This window comes from Brachionichthys hirsutus, unplaced genomic scaffold, assembly GCF_040956055.1.
Source record: "Brachionichthys hirsutus isolate HB-005 unplaced genomic scaffold, CSIRO-AGI_Bhir_v1 contig_1314, whole genome shotgun sequence".
NCBI classification, from domain to species: Eukaryota; Metazoa; Chordata; class Actinopteri; order Lophiiformes; family Brachionichthyidae; genus Brachionichthys; species Brachionichthys hirsutus.
This window is the reverse complement of record NW_027180702.1, coordinates 27,390-47,000: the sequence shown is the minus strand read 5'-3', so window position 1 is coordinate 47,000 and position 19,611 is coordinate 27,390. Positions and strand designations below refer to the sequence as shown.

Below are 19,611 nucleotides of genomic sequence, written 5' to 3'. Positions count from 1 at the left end.
CTCCTTCAGGAATGTCATTTATCATATAGGGACAACTACAAAGTTTTTGCAGATAGGTGGCATTATGGTCAATCGGCATGGTCAGGAGACAACAAAAACAGGGCATCTGGGGTTGCTGTATTGTTTAGAGGGCAGGATTTTATTATCCAAAAGGTGCAGAATATAATAGACGGAAGGCTTCTTTGTGTGGATGTTGTATGGAACAATGTTCCTTTAAGGATAATTAATGTCTATTGTTCTGTAATTCTTCAAGCTCGCCTGGAAATCATAAAAGCAATACAGCCACTCCTTATATGTAGTAGAGAGGTCATCCTGGGTGGAGACTTTAATTGCCTATTGGACAAGAAGGACAGACTAACTAACACAACAGTGAGGTTGGACTCCAGTTCCGAAGCCTTAAGTAGTCTGGTGCAAGATTTTAAATTGGTAGACACCTTTCGCACAATAAACCCCCATGTACCTGGGTACACTTGGACCAATGGGAAAACTCACTCAAGATTAGACTTTTTATTCATATCAAAGAGGCTGCTGGTTGCTGATGCCTCAGTGATGCCGGTATTCTTCTCCGATCATGCAAAAATTGACTGTTCTCTGGGGTTTAAGAGCACATTTTCATCAACAAGTAAAAAAAAAATACATTTTTAAATGTCATTGAGCTCACCGTGTCAACACTAACTTGCTCATTAAAACATTCCCCAATTTCCACAACTTTCTTAGTTCTGCAGCATCAAACTTTGCCTTATCTCTAAGAATATAATCATTAACAGTTGAATGTCCTGCTTTTACAACTGATTCTGGGGATCAATAAAATTTCTTGAATACTAGTAAATTTCTATCCTTCCACATCCCTTCTTTGATACAATTAATGACAGCCCACCATCTTTCGCATTTTTCACAATCGCCTGGGTCAAAGTCACCATATAAAATATCTTTTTCATTTGGTTCTCTATAGAGCTCCGATAACCACAGCTTTAGGATTGTCCACACTTTCCGGGCAAAGGAGCAGTACCAAAACATGTGGCTCACATTCTCGTCATTAAAACAGTTCAACCTTGGACATTTGGCAGACCTAGAACATCGTCTTTTCTTAAGAAAGGCTCGTGTTGGCATACGATCATGCACCGCCTTCCAGGCCAGATCCTTATGTGTGTTCAAAAGAAAGGGGGAGTTTACATTTTTCCACACTTGAATACATTTTGTTGTTGTTAAAGTTTGCACAGGTGTTAAGCGTAATGTCCGGGCTGACAAACTCTCTTCAATAACTTCTCTCTTTGCAAATTCTTTTGAACACTTTCCAAGATTGGCTCGTTTTAGAATAGTAATAGCCTTATCATATAGTGCCGGCCTTGTTTCAGCATGTGGAGTACTAAGAGGGAGTCTTCCACCCACTCTGGACAAAATGTTTTGGCCAACCCAAAATTTTGCAAAGTATGTCCAGAGACTGGTGTTCTTATCACTTAAGACCGCATTTAATATTGGCGTTAAAAACAAGGCTTCCAATTTCACGCCAAGTTCTGGAACTGCTTTTCCACCTTTATCCAAGGGCTTGTACATAATATCTCTTTTAACATGCTCTTGGTGAGAACTCCATATAAATTGAAACATAGTCCTTGTCAAGGCTGTGAGGAAGGACCTAGGAACTGGCAAGGTTGCTGCCAGAAAAGTCAGGGAGGCCAGAATCTCTGACTTAACAACAAGAACCTTTCCCGTAAAGCTAAGGTCTCTGTCTTCCCACTGTAAGAGTTTCCCTTTTATAGCTGGAAGTCTATTTTCCCAATTTAGGTTTTCCATATCCTTTCCGATCTGTATTCCCAAGACTTTCAATCGTTCTCTCTTTATGACAAGTCCTAATGCAAATTTTTCTTCATGCCAATTGAGATAGAGCATCTCACTCTTAGACCTATTCAGTTTTGCCCCAGCTGCCAGAGCAAAACAGTCACACCACTGAATGGTATTAAACACTGACCTGTTTTCTGTACATAATAATGTGATATCATCCATATATAAAGTCAGTTTTGCTTCTTTTCCACTACTGCCTGGAACAAGGAGGCCACGAATAGATGTGTCCTTCCTAATTGCACAGGCCAGTGGTTCGATGGCCAAGATGAATAACATGGCAGATAAAGGACATCCTTGTCTAACTCCTGATTGAACCTTAAATGGTTCAGTAATATGACCATTTACACTTATTCTGCTAGTGCAATCAGAGTATAACAAATCTACCCAGGCTCGTATTCGTGGGCCAAATCCAAAGCAAACCAAAACTTCTTTTAAATAAGTGTGGTTTATTTTATCAAAGGCTTTCTCTAAATCAAGGGCTGCAATGCATAATGGTGTTCTTCTGTCCATAGCGTAAAGGTAGCAGTCTCTAACTAGGGCCAAGCTATCACTCATAGCCCTTCCTGGTACTGAGCAAGTTTGTTCTTTGCCCACTATTTTATCTGCAACTTTCTGGATGCGGAGAAATAATGCCTTTGCCAGAATCTTACGGTCCACCCCGAGCAGAGTAAGTGGGCGCCAATTCTTGACTTCTTTTTTGTCTCCCTTTTTATACAAAAGTGAGATTATGCCATCTCTCAGTGAAGGCGGTAGACTTCCTTGTAATAAACTCTCATTATACATTGACAGCAAGGGGGCCTTCAATTCTTCCCAGAAGGTGATATAAAATTCTTTGGGCAAACCATCTGCCCCTGGGGCCTTATTGTTCTGCATACTCTCCAGCGCCATTGTCAGTTCATACATAGATAGGTCACGATCGAGTTGTACCTTATAGTCAATCACATTCTTATCTATGTTAGAGAGGAGATTTGCCACAGATGCTTCATCCACCTCTTCCCCTGAATATAGGTCTTGGTAGAAGGTATGCACACAGCTCAGCATATCCTTTATATCAGTTTGCATTCTACCATCTTTATCATTTAAAGCTTCAATTGTATTTCTAGGTCGAGCTAATTTCCTAAAAAAATACCGTGAGCATTTCTCATTAACCTCCATGTGATTAATCCTGCTGCGTGTTAATAAACCACGGCTGGCCTCTGAAGCTAGGTGTAACATCTCTCTCTTTAGCTCTATTATAGCTTCCACAACATCAAAACCAAGTTGCGACATGGTATAAAGTCGCTGTAACTTTGCCTGCTGTTTCTTAAGTACAAAGCGCCTTTTCTTGGCTGCCTTCCTCCCTTCATTGACGAAGAAGCTCTTGGTTCTCACTTTCACTTCATCCCACCATTCTCCAACTGAATCAAAGGCAAACTGCAGAGAGGACCACATGTGAAATTTGTCCCTGAATCTATTGATCACCCCCGGGTCTTGCAGCAAGGATACATTCAGCTTCCATAAGCCTTTACCCTTGTTCAATCTGCTCTTAAACCCCAGAGAACAGTCAATTTTTGCATGATCGGAGAAGAATACCGGCATCACTGAGGCATCAGCAACCAGCAGCCTCTTTGATATGAATAAAAAGTCTAATCTTGAGTGAGTTTTCCCATTGGTCCAAGTGTACCCAGGTACATGGGGGTTTATTGTGCGAAAGGTGTCTACCAATTTAAAATCTTGCACCAGACTACTTAAGGCTTCGGAACTGGAGTCCAACCTCACTGTTGTGTTAGTTAGTCTGTCCTTCTTGTCCAATAGGCAATTAAAGTCTCCACCCAGGATGACCTCTCTACTACATATAAGGAGTGGCTGTATTGCTTTTATGATTTCCAGGCGAGCTTGAAGAATTACAGAACAATAGACATTAATTATCCTTAAAGGAACATTGTTCCATACAACATCCACACAAAGAAGCCTTCCGTCTATTATATTCTGCACCTTTTGGATAATAAAATCCTGCCCTCTAAACAATACAGCAACCCCAGATGCCCTGTTTTTGTTGTCTCCTGACCATGCCGATTGACCATAATGCCACCTATCTGCAAAAACTTTGTAGTTGTCCCTATATGATAAATGACATTCCTGAAGGAGAAAAATGTCATTCGGCTCCGAATGTAAAAACGTGAAGGCTGACTGACATTTCACAGGGTCATTTAGTCCTCTTGTATTCAGAGATGCAATAGAGAGATGTGTCATGACAAAAGGTGTGGGGAGGCAAAGGTATTCTCAAACAACTTTTTTGTGGCATCTACTTTACCTTCTTTTTCTTAACCCGCACATAGTCTGTCTGTAGGGTCATGTCTTTGATGAGGGTCGTTGAGGAGAAGGCAGCCACATCATTAGGTTCCAAAAACGGCTGTGATGTGGGTGATGAAACTGACCAATCCGCTGAAGACGCATCACGGTGGGGTAAGGGAGAAGATTCCCCTGATGTGGGCGACTCCTGTTGCCGTTTCTTCGCCTGCGAATCCGTTGGCGCTGGTCTGGAAGATGGTATGGGCGGCAGTACCCCGGCCTTTCCCCCCGAGGACTCCTGGCGAGGCTTCTGTGGTTGCGGTGGATTTGCGGCACCTCGGGAGGCGGGGAGGTTAGCTATCAAAATGTCCAAGATTTTATCATGGTCATGGCACATCATCGGTAACTTCTCCACGTGAGCGCTTGCCCCAGTATCCTGGGGAGGGCCCACCGGTTCCAAGATGTCGGTGGTCTCCATTGAGGTCATGTCGTAATTGGACACAACAATGCCCTCACCCGGAGGTTCCGCACTCCAGTCTAAAATTGCCTCCACCCCCTCATCAGGTGGCAGTTCCTCACTTTGCCGTAGAATAGTCGTGCCTGATGGCTGCGGAAGTGCATTACTGTCTGACACTAGGGTCTGGCTGCCCTCAGGTTCATCAGCCCTCAAGGTCTGGCTTGATGGTGTTGCTATTTGTCCTATGGATGACTTCAGCCGATTAGAATAGGCTTGTGGACAGTCTCTGAAGCGATGATCAACTGAGGAGCAGAGGTTACATTGAAGAGGGGTTGAGCATTGCGCTGATGTATGATCTGACGCTTTACAGTTTTTGCAGAAACTCCTTGTACATGCAGCCGCCAGATGGTCCAGACCGCCACATTTCCTGCATTCTTTCGGCTGCCCCGAATAGAAGACTGTACCCCTGAATGCACCCAACTGGATAGAGCTTGGGATATGCTGCATTACTCCCTCTTGTCGGTTGAGACGAACTTGGAACCGTCTGGTTCCAGTCTTGATTCCATCAATGTCCATTACTTCCATGGCGTTGATCACCTCGCAGTGCCTTGCCATCCACGTCCACACGTCTTGGTTTCTTACTTTCTCAGAAAAGATCATAACATGGACAGTCCGTATATCTCTCTCCACTAGAGGTGTCACAGCGATCTCTCTGAAAGCCGCTGAGGTTTCTTTCTTGACCTTAAATCTTTCCAAGCAATTTTCAAAAAGCTGCATGGTGGAAAATACAACTTCAAAAATCTTCTTACCAGGATAGGCGAAAATGTACTCAAGTTGATTAGTCGAAAATCCAAGCTCTTTCTGCAGAATCTGCCGACTAAACTGGAGACGGTCCATCTGCAGTTCGCCCAAAAGGTCAAAACGGACAGCATTTCTCCGAGTAGCTTGGCCATGCGCTGAAGACATGGTGGAATATTAGCTAAATCCAACCATAGACTTCTGTTTGGCTCGAGCCCTCAAGCACTGAATTGTGTCCCATACACCGCACGACAGCAATTAAGTGGTAACTTCCCTGGGCAAACCACCTTGGTGATCATGGTATCGCCCCTGCCAGGTAAGTATGCCTTGGAACAGTCGGCCAAAGCGGCATCCTTCCCACACACACCGCCCTGCCCTGTGGCGCAAGCAATATGATTCGCAAAAGGCATTCTGGATGAAGCAGCCACATCGTTTGATATTCAAAAACGCAGCTCAAAAGTCTTCGTTTTGTGTGGGCAACAAGTTTTATCCATTTTGGTCACGTTTGCAGTCATTCCTTTCTCCATTACATACATAAATTGCACAATGTATAGCTAGTTTTCACGCAGTTTCTGTGACAGAGAGGGGGAAATAATCTCAGCAATCACTCAAAAGTTAAAAGTCCAAATGTGCTGTCCAATCACCAGCATCTGGACACATTTCCTTTCACCAACACCAAGACCGTGCAGTTGTCAGACACTCCCCACCCCTGCTTCTCAGGTGACTCAGCACGCCTTTTCTCTCACGAGGACAGTGGAAATCCACCGAGTGAACTCAGCCCCGCACGGAGGGCAGGGATCTGTCCTACATGTAACCCGATTGCAATTTTCCTTCAACAAATGGATCAGGGGAGAGCGCGAACGCAGTCCCCCACTACCAGAAATTATGCAGTCGAGATTCCCACATGTGGGGAATTCGCAGAAGTCAGCACAGCCGCAGTGCAATGGCGTAGCCTCGTCCTGGGCAAACCACCTTGGTGATCATGGTATCGCCCCTGCCAGGTAAGTATGCCTTGGAACAGTCGGCCAAAGCGGCATCCTTCCCACACACACCGCCCTGCCCTGTGGCGCAAGCAATATGATTCGCAAAAGGCATTCTGGATGAAGCAGCCACATCGTTTGATATTCAAAAACGCAGCTCAAAAGTCTTCGTTTTGTGTGGCCAACAAGTTTTATCCATTTTGGTCACGTTTGCAGTCATTCCTTTCTCCATTACATACATAAATTGCACAATGTATAGCTAGTTTTCACGCAGTTTCTGTGACAGAGAGGGGGAAATAATCTCAGCAATCACTCAAAAGTTAAAAGTCCAAATGTGCTGTCCAATCACCAGCATCTGGACACATTTCCTTTCACCAACACCAAGACCGTGCAGTTGTCAGACACTCCCCACCCCTGCTTCTCAGGTGACTCAGCACGCCTTTTCTCTCACGAGGACAGTGGAAATCCACCGAGTGAACTCAGCCCCGCACGGAGGGCAGGGATCTGTCCTACATGTAACCCGATTGCAATTTTCCTTCAACAAATGGATCAGGGGAGAGCGCGAACGCAGTCCCCCACTACCAGAAATTATGCAGTCGAGATTCCCACATGTGGGGAATTCGCAGAAGTCAGCACAGCCACAGTGCAATGGCGTAGCCTCGTCCTGGGCAAACCACCTTGGTGATCATGGTATCGCCCCTGCCAGGTAAGTATGCCTTGGAACAGTCGGCCAAAGCGGCATCCTTCCCACACACACCGCCCTGCCCTGTGGCGCAAGCAATATGATTCGCAAAAGGCATTCTGGATGAAGCAGCCACATCGTTTGATATTCAAAAACGCAGCTCAAAAGTCTTCGTTTTGTGTGGGCAACAAGTTTTATCCATTTTGGTCACGTTTGCAGTCATTCCTTTCTCCATTACATACATAAATTGCACAATGTATAGCTAGTTTTCACGCAGTTTCTGTGACAGAGAGGGGGAAATAATCTCAGCAATTACTCAAAAGTTAAAAGTCCAAATGTGCTGTCCAATCACCAGCATCTGGACACATTTCCTTTCACCAACACCAAGACCGTGCAGTTGTCAGACACTCCCCACCCCTGCTTCTCAGGTGACTCAGCACGCCTTTTCTCTCACGAGGACAGTGGAAATCCACCGAGTGAACTCAGCCCCGCACGGAGGGCAGGGATCTGTCCTACATGTAACCCGATTGCAATTTTCCTTCAACAAATGGATCAGGGGAGAGCGCGAACGCAGTCCCCCACTACCAGAAATTATGCAGTCGAGATTCCCACATGTGGGGAATTTGCAGAAGTCAGCACAGCCGCAGTGCAATGGCGTAGCCTCGTCCCAGGCAAACCACCTTGGTGATCATGGTATCGCCCCTGCCAGGTAAGTATGCCTTGGAACAGTCGGCCAAAGCGGCATCCTTCCCACACACACCGCCCTGCCCTGTGGCGCAAGCAATATGATTCGCAAAAGGCATTCTGGATGAAGCAGCCACATCGTTTGATATTCAAAAACGCAGCTCAAAAGTCTTCGTTTTGTGTGGGCAACAAGTTTTATCCATTTTGGTCACGTTTGCAGTCATTCCTTTCTCCATTACATACATAAATTGCACAATGTATAGCTAGTTTTCACGCAGTTTCTGTGACAGAGAGGGGGAAATAATCTCAGCAATCACTCAAAAGTTAAAAGTCCAAATGTGCTGTCCAATCACCAGCATCTGGACACATTTCCTTTCACCAACACCAAGACCGTGCAGTTGTCAGACACTCCCCACCCCTGCTTCTCAGGTGACTCAGCACGCCTTTTCTCACGAGGACAGTGGAAATCCACCGAGTGAACTCAGCCCCGCACGGAGGGCAGGGATCTGTCCTACATGTAACCCGATTGCAATTTTCCTTCAACAAATGGATCAGGGGAGAGCGCGAACGCAGTCCCCCACTACCAGAAATTATGCAGTCGAGATTCCCACATGTGGGGAATTCGCAGAAGTCAGCACAGCCGCAGTGCAATGGCGTAGCCTCGTCCTGGGCAAGCCACCTTGGTGATCATGGTATCGCCCCTGCCAGGTAAGTATGCCTTGGAACAGTCGGCCAAAGCGGCATCCTTCCCACACACACCGCCCTGCCCTGTGGCGCAAGCAATATGATTCGCAAAAGGCATTCTGGATGAAGCAGCCACATCGTTTGATATTCAAAAACGCAGCTCAAAAGTCTTCGTTTTGTGTGGGCAACAAGTTTTATCCATTTTGGTCACGTTTGCAGTCATTCCTTTCTCCATTACATACATAAATTGCACAATGTATAGCTAGTTTTCACGCAGTTTCTGTGACAGAGAGGGGGAAATAATCTCAGCAATCACTCAAAAGTTAAAAGTCCAAATGTGCTGTCCAATCACCAGCATCTGGACACATTTCCTTTCACCAACACCAAGACCGTGCAGTTGTCAGACACTCCCCACCCCTGCTTCTCAGGTGACTCAGCACGCCTTTTCTCACGAGGACAGTGGAAATCCACCGAGTGAACTCAGCCCCGCACGGAGGGCAGGGATCTGTCCTACATGTAACCCAATTGCAATTTTCCTTCAACAAATGGATCAGGGGAGAGCGCGAACGCAGTCCCCCACTACCAGAAATTATGCAGTCGAGATTCCCACATGTGGGGAATTCGCAGAAGTCAGCACAGCCGCAGTGCAATGGCGTAGCCTCGTCCTGGGCAAACCACCTTGGTGATCATGGTATCGCCCCTGCCAGGTAAGTATGCCTTGGAACAGTCGGCCAAAGCGGCATCCTTCCCACACACACCGCCCTGCCCTGTGGCGCAAGCAATATGATTCGCAAAAGGCATTCTGGATGAAGCAGCCACATCGTTTGATATTCAAAAACGCAGCTCAAAAGTCTTCGTTTTGTGTGGGCAACAAGTTTTATCCATTTTGGTCACGTTTGCAGTCATTCCTTTCTCCATTACATACATAAATTGCACAATGTATAGCTAGTTTTCACGCAGTTTCTGTGACAGAGAGGGGGAAATAATCTCAGCAATCACTCAAAAGTTAAAAGTCCAAATGTGCTGTCCAATCACCAGCATCTGGACACATTTCCTTTCACCAACACCAAGACCGTGCAGTTGTCAGACACTCCCCACCCCTGCTTCTCAGGTGACTCAGCACGCCTTTTCTCACGAGGACAGTGGAAATCCACCGAGTGAACTCAGCCCCGCACGGAGGGCAGGGATCTGTCCTACATGTAACCCGATTGCAATTTTCCTTCAACAAATGGATCAGGGGAGAGCGCGAACGCAGTCCCCCACTACCAGAAATTATGCAGTCGAGATTCCCACATGTGGGGAATTCGCAGAAGTCAGCACAGCCGCAGTGCAATGGCGTAGCCTCGTCCTGGGCAAACCACCTTGGTGATCATGGTATCGCCCCTGCCAGGTAAGTATGCCTTGGAACAGTCGGCCAAAGCGGCATCCTTCCCACACACACCGCCCTGCCCTGTGGCGCAAGCAATATGATTCGCAAAAGGCATTCTGGATGAAGCAGCCACATCGTTTGATATTCAAAAACGCAGCTCAAAAGTCTTCGTTTTGTGTGGGCAACAAGTTTTATCCATTTTGGTCACGTTTGCAGTCATTCCTTTCTCCATTACATACATAAATTGCACAATGTATAGCTAGTTTTCACGCAGTTTCTGTGACAGAGAGGGGGAAATAATCTCAGCAATCACTCAAAAGTTAAAAGTCCAAATGTGCTGTCCAATCACCAGCATCTGGACACATTTCCTTTCACCAACACCAAGACCGTGCAGTTGTCAGACACTCCCCACCCCTGCTTCTCAGGTGACTCAGCACGCCTTTTCTCACGAGGACAGTGGAAATCCACCGAGTGAACTCAGCCCCGCACGGAGGGCAGGGATCTGTCCTACATGTAACCCGATTGCAATTTTCCTTCAACAAATGGATCAGGGGAGAGCGCGAACGCAGTCCCCCACTACCAGAAATTATGCAGTCGAGATTCCCACATGTGGGGAATTCGCAGAAGTCAGCACAGCCGCAGTGCAATGGCGTAGCCTCGTCCTGGGCAAACCACTTTTTTTTCACTTTTTAGGGGCTTTATTAATTATCGGGCAAACAAACCACAGGACATCTTCAAAGTACAATATCACATTTGCATAATATTAATCACATTTTCATCAACAAGTAAAAAAAAAATACATTTTTAAACGTCATTGAGCTCACCGTGTCAACACTAGCTTGCTCATTAAAACATTCCCCAATTTCCACAACTTTCTTAGTTCTGCAGCATCAAACTTTGCCTTATCTCTAAGAATATAATCATTAACAGTTGAAAGTCCTGCTTTTACAACTGATTCTGGGGATAAATAAAATTTCTTGAATACTAGTAAATTTCTACCCTTCCACATCCCTTCTTTGATACAATTAATGACAGCCCACCATCTTTCACATTTTTCACAATCGCCTAGGTCAAAGACACCATATAAAATATCTTTTTCATTTGGTTCTCTATAGAGCTCCGATAACCACAGCTTTAGGATTGTCCACACTTTCCGGGCAAAGGAGCAGTACCAAAACATGTGGCTCACATTCTCGTCATTAAAACAGTTCAACCTTGGACATTTGGCAGACCTAGAACATCGTCTTTTCTTAAGAAAGGCTCGTGTTGGCATACGATCATGCACCACCTTCCAGGCCAGATCCTTATGTGTGTTCAAAAGAAAGGGGGAGTTTACATTTTTCCACACTTGAATACATTTTGTTGTTGTTAAAGTTTGCACAGGTGTTAAGCGTAATGTCCGGGCTGACAAACTCTCTTCAATAACTTCTCTCTTTGCAAATTCTTTTGAACACTTTCCAAGATTGGCTCGTTTTAGAATAGTAATAGCCTTATCATATAGTGCCGGCCTTGTTTCAGCATGTGGAGTACTAAGAGGGAGTCTTCCACCCACTCTGGACAAAATGTTTTGGCCAACCCAAAATTTTGCAAAGTATGTCCAGAGACTGGTGTTCTTATCACTTAAGACCGCATTTAATATTGGCGTTAAAAACAAGGCTTCCAATTTCACGCCAAGTTCTGGAACTGCTTTTCCACCTTTATCCAAGGGCTTGTACATAATATCTCTTTTAACATGCTCTTGGTGAGAACTCCATATAAATTGAAACATAGTCCTTGTCAAGGCTGTGAGGAAGGACCTAGGAACTGGCAAGGTTGCTGCCAGAAAAGTCAGGGAGGCCAGAATCTCTGACTTAACAACAAGAACCTTTCCCGTAAAGCTAAGGTCTCTGTCTTCCCACTGTAAGAGTTTCCCTTTTATAGCTGGAAGTCTATTTTCCCAATTTAGGTTTTCCATATCCTTTCCGATCTGTATTCCCAAGACTTTCAATCGTTCTCTCTTTACGACAAGTCCTAATGCAAATTTTTCTTCATGCCAATTGAGATAGAGCATCTCACTCTTAGACCTATTCAGTTTTGCCCCAGCTGCCAGAGCAAAACAGTCACACCACTGAATGGTATTAAACACTGACCTGTTTTCCGTACATAATAATGTGATATCATCCATATATAAAGTCAGTTTTGCTTCTTTTCCACTACTGCCTGGAACAAGGAGGCCACGAATAGATGTGTCCTTCCTAATTGCACAGGCCAGTGGTTCGATGGCTAAGATGAATAACATGGCAGATAAAGGACATCCTTGTCTAACTCCTGATTGAACCTTAAATGGTTCAGTAATATGACCATTTACACTTATTCTGCTAGTGCAATCAGAGTATAACAAATCTACCCAGGCTCGTATTCGTGGGCCAAATCCAAAGCAAACCAAAACTTCTTTTAAATAAGTGTGGTTTATTTTATCAAAGGCTTTCTCTAAATCAAGGGCTGCAATGCATAATGGTGTTCTTCTGTCCATAGCGTAAAGGTAGCAGTCTCTAACTAGGGCCAAGCTATCACTCATAGCCCTTCCTGGTACTGAGCAAGTTTGTTCTTTGCCCACTATTTCATCTGCAACTTTCTGGATGCGGAGAAATAATGCCTTTGCCAGAATCTTACGGTCCACCCCGAGCAGAGTAAGTGGGCGCCAATTCTTGACTTCTTTTTTGTCTCCCTTTTTATACAAAAGTGAGATTATGCCATCTCTCAGTGAAGGCGGTAGACTTCCTTGTAATAAACTCTCATTATACATTGACAGCAAGGGGGCCTTCAATTCTTCCCAGAAGGTGATATAAAATTCTTTGGGCAAACCATCTGCCCCTGGGGCCTTATTGTTCTGCATACTCTCCAGCGCCATTGTCAGTTCATACATAGATAGGTCACGATCGAGTTGTACCTTATAGTCGATCACATTCTTATCTATGTTAGAGAGGAGATTTGCCACAGATGCTTCATCCACCTCTTCCCCTGAATATAGGTCTTGGTAGAAGGTATGCACACAGCTCAGCATATCCTTTATATCAGTTTGCATTCTACCATCTTTATCATTTAAAGCTTCAATTGTATTTCTAGGTCGAGCTAATTTCCTAAAAAAATACCGTGAGCATTTCTCATTAACCTCCATGTGATTAATCCTGCTGCGTGTTAATAAACCACGGCTGGCCTCTGAAGCTAGGTGTAACATCTCTCTCTTTAGCTCTATTATAGCTTCCACAACATCAAAACCAAGTTGCGACATGGTATAAAGCCGCTGTAACTTTGCCTGCTGTTTCTTAAGTACAAAGCGCCTTTTCTTGGCTGCCTTCCTCCCTTCATTGACGAAGAAGCTCTTGGTTCTCACTTTCACTTCATCCCACCATTCTCCAACTGAATCAAAGGCAAACTGCAGAGAGGACCACATGTGAAATTTGTCCCTGAATCTATTGATCACCCCCGGGTCTTGCAGCAAGGATACATTCAGCTTCCATAAGCCTTTACCCTTGTTCAATCTGCTCTTAAACCCCAGAGAACAGTCAATTTTTGCATGATCGGAGAAGAATACCGGCATCACTGAGGCATCAGCAACCAGCAGCCTCTTTGATATGAATAAAAAGTCTAATCTTGAGTGAGTTTTCCCATTGGTCCAAGTGTACCCAGGTACATGGGGGTTTATTGTGCGAAAGGTGTCTACCAATTTAAAATCTTGCACCAGACTACTTAAGGCTTCGGAACTGGAGTCCAACCTCACTGTTGTGTTAGTTAGTCTGTCCTTCTTGTCCAATAGGCAATTAAAGTCTCCACCCAGGATGACCTCTCTACTACATATAAGGAGTGGCTGTATTGCTTTTATGATTTCCAGGCGAGCTTGAAGAATTACAGAACAATAGACATTAATTATCCTTAAAGGAACATTGTTCCATACAACATCCACACAAAGAAGCCTTCCGTCTATTATATTCTGCACCTTTTGGATAATAAAATCCTGCCCTCTAAACAATACAGCAACCCCAGATGCCCTGTTTTTGTTGTCTCCTGACCATGCCGATTGACCATAATGCCACCTATCTGCAAAAACTTTGTAGTTGTCCCTATATGATAAATGACATTCCTGAAGGAGAAAAATGTCATTCGGCTCCGAATGTAAAAACGTGAAGGCTGACTGACATTTCACAGGGTCATTTAGTCCTCTTGTATTCAGAGATGCAATAGAGAGATGTGTCATGACAAAAGGTGTGGGGAGGCAAAGGTATTCTCAAACAACTTTTTTGTGGCATCTACTTTACCTTCTTTTTCTTAACCCGCACATAGTCTGTCTGTAGGGTCATGTCTTTGATGAGGGTCGTTGAGGAGAAGGCAGCCACATCATTAGGTTCCAAAAACGGCTGTGATGTGGGTGATGAAACTGACCAATCCGCTGAAGACGCATCACGGTGGGGTAAGGGAGAAGATTCCCCTGATGTGGGCGACTCCTGTTGCCGTTTCTTCGCCTGCGAATCCGTTGGCGCTGGTCTGGAAGATGGTATGGGCGGCAGTACCCCGGCCTTTCCCCCCGAGGACTCCTGGCGAGGCTTCTGTGGTTGCGGTGGATTTGCGGCACCTCGGGAGGCGGGGAGGTTAGCTATCAAAATGTCCAAGATTTTATCATGGTCATGGCACATCATCGGTAACTTCTCCACGTGAGCGCTTGCCCCAGTATCCTGGGGAGGGCCCACCGGTTCCAAGATGTCGGTGGTCTCCATTGAGGTCATGTCGTAATTGGACACAACAATGCCCTCACCCGGAGGTTCCGCACTCCAGTCTAAAATTGCCTCCACCCCCTCATCAGGTGGCAGTTCCTCACTTTGCCGTAGAATAGTCGTGCCTGATGGCTGCGGAAGTGCATTACTGTCTGACACTAGGGTCTGGCTGCCCTCAGGTTCATCAGCCCTCAAGGTCTGGCTTGATGGTGTTGCTATTTGTCCTATGGATGACTTCAGCCGATTAGAATAGGCTTGTGGACAGTCTCTGAAGCGATGATCAACTGAGGAGCAGAGGTTACATTTAAGAGGGGTTGAGCATTGCGCTGATGTATGATCTGACGCTTTACAGTTTTTGCAGAAACTCCTTGTACATGCAGCCGCCAGATGGTCCAGACCGCCACATTTCCTGCATTCTTTCGGCTGCCCCGAATAGAAGACTGTACCCCTGAATGCACCCAACTGGATAGAGCTTGGGATATGCTGCATTACTCCCTCTTGTCGGTTGAGACGAACTTGGAACCGTCTGGTTCCAGTCTTGATTCCATCAATGTCCATTACTTCCATGGCGTTGATCACCTCGCAGTGCCTTGCCATCCACGTCCACACGTCTTGGTTTCTTACTTTCTCAGAAAAGATCATAACATGGACAGTCCGTATATCTCTCTCCACTAGAGGTGTCACAGCGATCTCTCTGAAAGCCGCTGAGGTTTCTTTCTTGACCTTAAATCTTTCCAAGCAATTTTCAAAAAGCTGCATGGTGGAAAATACAACTTCAAAAATCTTCTTACCAGGATAGGCGAAAATGTACTCAAGTTGATTAGTCGAAAATCCAAGCTCTTTCTGCAGAATCTGTCGACTAAACTGGAGACGGTCCATCTGCAGTTCGCCCAAAAGGTCAAAACGGACAGCATTTCTCCGAGTAGCTTGGCCATGCGCTGAAGACATGGTGGAATATTAGCTAAATCCAACCATAGACTTCTGTTTGGCTCGAGCCCTCAAGCACTGAATTGTGTCCCATACACCGCACGACAGCAATTAAGTGGTAACTTCCCTGGGCAAACCACCTTGGTGATCATGGTATCGCCCCTGCCAGGTAAGTATGCCTTGGAACAGTCGGCCAAAGCGGCATCCTTCCCACACACACCGCCCTGCCCTGTGGCGCAAGCAATATGATTCGCAAAAGGCATTCTGGATGAAGCAGCCACATCGTTTGATATTCAAAAACGCAGCTCAAAAGTCTTCGTTTTGTGTGGGCAACAAGTTTTATCCATTTTGGTCACGTTTGCAGTCATTCCTTTCTCCATTACATACATAAATTGCACAATGTATAGCTAGTTTTCACGCAGTTTCTGTGACAGAGAGGGGGAAATAATCTCAGCAATCACTCAAAAGTTAAAAGTCCAAATGTGCTGTCCAATCACCAGCATCTGGACACATTTCCTTTCACCAACACCAAGACCGTGCAGTTGTCAGACACTCCCCACCCCTGCTTCTCAGGTGACTCAGCACGCCTTTTCTCACGAGGACAGTGGAAATCCACCGAGTGAACTCAGCCCCGCACGGAGGGCAGGGATCTGTCCTACATGTAACCCGATTGCAATTTTCCTTCAACAAATGGATCAGGGGAGAGCGCGAACGCAGTCCCCCACTACCAGAAATTATGCAGTCGAGATTCCCACATGTGGGGAATTCGCAGAAGTCAGCACAGCCGCAGTGCAATGGCGTAGCCTCGTCCTGGGCAAACCACTTCACTTTTTAGGGGCTTTATTAATTATCGGGCAAACAAACCACAGGACATCTTCAAAGTACAATATCACATTTGCATAATATTAATCACATTTTCATCAACAAGTAAAAAAAAAATACATTTTTAAACGTCATTGAGCTCACCGTGTCAACACTAGCTTGCTCATTAAAACATTCCCCAATTTCCACAACTTTCTTAGTTCTGCAGCATCAAACTTTGCCTTATCTCTAAGAATATAATCATTAACAGTTGAAAGTCCTGCTTTTACAACTGATTCTGGGGATAAATAAAATTTCTTGAATACTAGTAAATTTCTACCCTTCCACATCCCTTCTTTGATACAATTAATGACAGCCCACCATCTTTCACATTTTTCACAATCGCCTGGGTCAAAGTCACCATATAAAATATCTTTTTCATTTGGTTCTCTATAGAGCTCCGATAACCACAGCTTTAGGATTGTCCACACTTTCCGGGCAAAGGAGCAGTACCAAAACATGTGGCTCACATTCTCGTCATTAAAACAGTTCAACCTTGGACATTTGGCAGACCTAGAACATCGTCTTTTCTTAAGAAAGGCTCGTGTTGGCATACGATCATGCACCACCTTCCAGGCCAGATCCTTATGTGTGTTCAAAAGAAAGGGGGAGTTTACATTTTTCCACACTTGAATACATTTTGTTGTTGTTAAAGTTTGCACAGGTGTTAAGCGTAATGTCCGGGCTGACAAACTCTCTTCAATAACTTCTCTCTTTGCAAATTCTTTTGAACACCTTCCAAGATTGGCTCGTTTTAGAATAGTAATAGCCTTATCATATAGTGCCGGCCTTGTTTCAGCATGTGGAGTACTAAGAGGGAGTCTTCCACCCACTCTGGACAAAATGTTTTGACCAACCCAAAATTTTGCAAAGTATGTCCAGAGACTGGTGTTCTTATCACTTAAGACCGCATTTAATATTGGCGTTAAAAACAAGGCTTCCAATTTCACGCCAAGTTCTGGAACTGCTTTTCCACCTTTATCCAAGGGCTTGTACATAATATCTCTTTTAACATGCTCTTGGTGAGAACTCCATATAAATTGAAACATAGTCCTTGTCAAGGCTGTGAGGAAGGACCTAGGAACTGGCAAGGTTGCTGCCAGAAAAGTCAGGGAGGCCAGAATCTCTGACTTAACAACAAGAACCTTTCCCGTAAAGCTAAGGTCTCTGTCTTCCCACTGTAAGAGTTTCCCTTTTATAGCTGGAAGTCTATTTTCCCAATTTAGGTTTTCCATATCCTTTCCGATCTGTATTCCCAAGACTTTCAATCGTTCTCTCTTTACGACAAGTCCTAATGCAAATGTTTCTTCATGCCAATTGAGATAGAGCATCTCACTCTTAGACCTATTCAGTTTTGCCCCAGCTGCCAGAGCAAAACAGTCACACCACTGAATGGTATTAAACACTGACCTGTTTTCTGTACATAATAATGTGATATCATCCATATATAAAGTCAGTTTTGCTTCTTTTCCACTACTGCCTGGAACAAGGAGGCCACGAATAGATGTGTCCTTCCTAATTGCACAGGCCAGTGGTTCGATGGCTAAGATGAATAACATGGCAGATAAAGGACATCCTTGTCTAACTCCTGATTGAACCTTAAATGGTTCAGTAATATGACCATTTACACTTATTCTGCTAGTGCAATCAGAGTATAACAAATCTACCCAGGCTCGTATTCGTGGGCCAAATCCAAAGCAAACCAAAACTTCTTTTAAATAAGTGTGGTTTATTTTATCAAAGGCTTTCTCTAAATCAAGGGCTGCAATGCATAATGGTGTTCTTCTGTCCATAGCGTAAAGGTAGCAGTCTCTAACTAGGGCCAAGCTATCACTCATAGCCCTTCCTGGTACTGAGCAAGTTTGTTCTTTGCCCACTATTTTATCTGCAACTTTCTGGATGCGGAGAAATAATGCCTTTGCCAGAATCTTACGGTCCACCCCGAGCAGAGTAAGTGGGCGCCAATTCTTGACTTCTTTTTTGTCTCCCTTTTTATACAAAAGTGAGATTATGCCATCTCTCAGTGAAGGCGGTAGACTTCCTTGTAATAAACTCTCATTATACATTGACAGCAAGGGGGCCTTCAATTCTTCCCAGAAGGTGATATAAAATTCTTTGGGCAAACCATCTGCCCCTGGGGCCTTATTGTTCTGCATACTCTCCAGCGCCATTGTCAGTTCATACATAGATAGGTCACGATCGAGTTGTACCTTATAGTCAATCACATTCTTATCTATGTTAGAGAGGAGATTTGCCACAGATGCTTCATCCACCTCTTCCCCTGAATATAGGTCTTGGTAGAAGGTATGCACACAGCTCAGCATATCCTTTATATCAGTTTGCATTCTACCATCTTTATCATTTAAAGCTTCAATTGTATTTCTAGGTCGAGCTAATTTCCTAAAAAAATACCGTGAGCATTTCTCATTAACCTCCATGTGATTAATCCTGCTGCGTGTTAATAAACCACGGCTGGCCTCTGAAGCTAGGTGTAACATCTCTCTCTTTAGCTCTATTATAGCTTCCACAACATCAAAACCAAGTTGCGACATGGTATAAAGTCGCTGTAACTTTGCCTGCTGTTTCTTAAGTACAAAGCGCCTTTTCTTGGCTGCCTTCCTCCCTTCATTGACGAAGAAGCTCTTGGTTCTCACTTTCACTTCATCCCACCATTCTCCAACTGAATCAAAGGCAAACTGCAGAGAGGACCACATGTGAAATTTGTCCCTGAATCTATTGATCACCCCCGGGTCTTGCAGCAAGGATACATTCAGCTTCCATAAGCCTTTACCCTTGTTCAATCTGCTCTTAAACCCCAGAGAACAGTCAATTTTTGCATGATCGGAGAAGAATACCGGCATCACTGAGGCATCAGCAACCAGCAGCCTCTTTGATATGAATAAAAAGTCTAATCTTGAGTGAGTTTTCCCATTGGTCCAAGTGTACCCAGGTACATGGGGGTTTATTGTGCGAAAGGTGTCTACCAATTTAAAATCTTGCACCAGACTACTTAAGGCTTCGGAACTGGAGTCCAACCTCACTGTTGTGTTAGTTAGTCTGTCCTTCTTGTCCAATAGGCAATTAAAGTCTCCACCCAGGATGACCTCTCTACTACATATAAGGAGTGGCTGTATTGCTTTTATGATTTCCAGGCGAGCTTGAAGAATTACAGAACAATAGACATTAATTATCCTTAAAGGAACATTGTTCCATACAACATCCACACAAAGAAGCCTTCCGTCTATTATATTCTGCACCTTTTGGATAATAAAATCCTGCCCTCTAAACAATACAGCAACCCCAGATGCCCT

General features: G+C 44.7%; 6 non-coding genes and 2 pseudogenes across 6 annotated transcripts; all 8 read right to left on the bottom strand.

The window, feature by feature from the left end:
- Positions 1-6,210: 6,210 nt before the first annotated feature.
- Positions 6,211-6,374, bottom strand: LOC137916470 (U1 spliceosomal RNA). The gene has a single exon (XR_011106491.1). It is a non-coding gene; the product is annotated as a U1 spliceosomal RNA (small nuclear RNA).
- Positions 6,375-6,895: 521 nt separating this feature from the next.
- Positions 6,896-7,059, bottom strand: LOC137916472 (U1 spliceosomal RNA). The gene has a single exon (XR_011106493.1). It is a non-coding gene; the product is annotated as a U1 spliceosomal RNA (small nuclear RNA).
- A 521-nt stretch (positions 7,060-7,580) lies between these two features.
- LOC137916478 (U1 spliceosomal RNA) lies at positions 7,581-7,744 on the bottom strand. The gene has a single exon (XR_011106499.1). It is a non-coding gene; the product is annotated as a U1 spliceosomal RNA (small nuclear RNA).
- Positions 7,745-8,263: 519 nt separating this feature from the next.
- LOC137916475 (U1 spliceosomal RNA) lies at positions 8,264-8,427 on the bottom strand. Its single transcript, XR_011106496.1, has one exon. It is a non-coding gene; the product is annotated as a U1 spliceosomal RNA (small nuclear RNA).
- A 519-nt stretch (positions 8,428-8,946) lies between these two features.
- On the bottom strand, positions 8,947-9,110 carry LOC137916469 (U1 spliceosomal RNA). The gene has a single exon (XR_011106490.1). It is a non-coding gene; the product is annotated as a U1 spliceosomal RNA (small nuclear RNA).
- Positions 9,111-9,629: 519 nt separating this feature from the next.
- Positions 9,630-9,793, bottom strand: LOC137916467 (U1 spliceosomal RNA). The gene has a single exon (XR_011106489.1). It is a non-coding gene; the product is annotated as a U1 spliceosomal RNA (small nuclear RNA).
- Positions 9,794-10,312: 519 nt separating this feature from the next.
- LOC137916480 (U1 spliceosomal RNA) lies at positions 10,313-10,447 on the bottom strand (annotated as a pseudogene).
- A 5,688-nt stretch (positions 10,448-16,135) lies between these two features.
- Positions 16,136-16,270, bottom strand: LOC137916479 (U1 spliceosomal RNA; annotated as a pseudogene).
- Between the last annotated feature and the right edge of the window lie 3,341 nt (positions 16,271-19,611).